Source organism: Glycine max, chromosome 14 (genome assembly GCF_000004515.6).
Source record: "Glycine max cultivar Williams 82 chromosome 14, Glycine_max_v4.0, whole genome shotgun sequence".
Taxonomy (NCBI): Eukaryota; Viridiplantae; Streptophyta; class Magnoliopsida; order Fabales; family Fabaceae; genus Glycine; species Glycine max.
Window position 1 is genome coordinate 25781188 of NC_038250.2, and position 2357 is coordinate 25783544.

Genomic DNA, 2357 nt, shown 5'->3' on the forward strand with positions numbered 1-2357 from the left:
AAGACATCTTTGCTTGGTCATACCAAGATATGCCCGGTTTGAGTTCTGACATTGTACAGCACCGATTACCTCTAAATCCCGAGTGTTCCCCGGTAAAGCAGAAACTGAAAAGGATGAAGCCCGAAACATCCTTGAAGATAAAAGAAGAAGTGAAGAAGCAATTTGACGCTGGTTTTCTAGCCATCGCTCGGTACCCAGAATGGGTTGCCAACATTGTACCGGTCCCTAAGAAGGATGGGAAAGTACGAATGTGTGTGGATTATCGGGACCTGAATCGGGCCAGTCCCAAAGACAATTTTCCTTTACCACACATCGATATCCTCGTAGATAATACGGCCAATTTCGCTTTATTTTCCTTCATGGACGGTTTCTCCGGTTACAATCAGATAAAGATGACGCCAGAGGATATGGAAAAGACTACCTTCGTCACCCTGTGGGGAACATTCTGTTACAAGGTGATGTCCTTTGGACTCAAGAATGCCGGGGCAACTTATCAACGGGCCATGGTAGCTTTGTTCCATGATATGATGCATCAAGAGATCGAGGTCTACGTGGATGACATAATTGCTAAATCTAAATCCGAGGAAGAACACCTTGTCAACTTGCGGAAGTTGTTCGAAAGGCTTAAGAAATATCAATTAAGGTTGAACCCCGCCAAGTGTACCTTTGGGGTCAAATCAGGGAAATTGCTTGGTTTCATTGTAAGCCAGAAAGGGATAGAGGTAGACCCCGAAAAGGTGAAGGCTATCCTTGAGATGCCGGAACCCCGTACAGAGAGGCAAGTCCGAGGTTTCCTGGGACGCTTGAATTATATTGCCAGATTCATATCACAGCTCACCGCCATTTGTGAGCCATTGTTCAAACTCTTACGCAAAAACCAAACTGACCGCTGGAATGAGGGTTGCCAAGAGGCTTTCGGAAGGATCAAGAAGTGCCTCATGAATCCCCCTGTGCTTATGCCACCAGTACCTGGAAGGCCTCTCATCTTGTACATGACAATCTTGGATGAGTCAATGGGGTGTATGCTGGGGCAACATGACGAATCCGGAAAGAAAGAGCGCGTTGTTTACTACCTAAGTAAGAAGTTCATGACCTGTGAAATGAATTACTCCTTGCTCGAAAGAACGTGTTGTGCTTTAGTATGGGCATCCCATCGCCTAAGGCAGTACATGTTGAGCCATACTACCTGGTTGATATCCAAGATGGACCCGGTTAAGTACATCTTTGAGAAGCCAGCTCTCACGGGACGAATCGCCCGGTGGCAAGTCCTGCTATCCGAGTTTGATATAGTTTACGTCACCCAAAAGGCGATAAAAGGAAGCGCCTTAGCAGATTATTTGGCTCAGCAGCCTCTGAACGACTATCAGCCCATGCATCCCGAATTCCCGGATGAGGACATCATGGCCTTGTTTGAGGAAAAATTGGACGAAGATCGGGACAAATGGACCGTATGGTTTGACGGAGCGTCAAACATTCTAGGCCATGGCGTTGGAGCAGTATTGGTCTCTCCGGACAATCAATGTGTACCTTTCACAGCCAGGTTAGGATTCGACTGCACCAACAACATGGCCGAATATGAAGCATGTGCCCTGGCCGTCCAGGCAGCGATTGACTCCAATGTCAAACTACTCAAGGTATACAGCGACTCAGCGTTGGTAATCCATCAGCTGAGAGGGGAATGGGAAACTAGAGATCCCAAGCTGATACCCTACAAAGCCTATATCAAGGAATTGGCTAAAACCTTTGATGAGATCTCTTTCCATCATGTTCCCCGCGAGGAAAATCAAATGGCGGATGCGCTTGCTACTTTGGCGTCTATGTTCCAGCTAACGCCGCACGGAGACCTACCATACATTGAATTTTGGTGTCGTGGCAAACCCGCGCATTGTTGCCAAGTAGAAGAGGAACGGGACGGTAAGCCTTGGTATTTCGACATCAAGCGATATGTCGTAAGCAAAGAATACCCGCCAGAGATTGCCGACAATGATAAAAGGACATTGAGAAGGTTGGCGGCCGGCTTCTTCATGAGTGGAAGCATACTGTATAAGAGAAACCACGACATGACACTCCTGCGGTGTGTGGATGCCAGGGAGGCGAATCACATGATCGAGGAAGTCCATGAGGGCTCATTTGGAACGCACGCCAACGGGCATGCTATGGCCAGGAAGATCTTAAGGGCAGGTTATTACTGGCTTACCATGGAAAGTGATTGTTGTGTCCATGTAAGGAAATGCCACAAATGTCAAGCGTTCGCAGACAATGTCAATGCTCCACCGCATCCTCTGAATGTCATGTCCGCCCCTTGGCCTTTCTCCATGTGGGGGATAGATGTCATTGGGGCCATTGAGCCCAAAGGC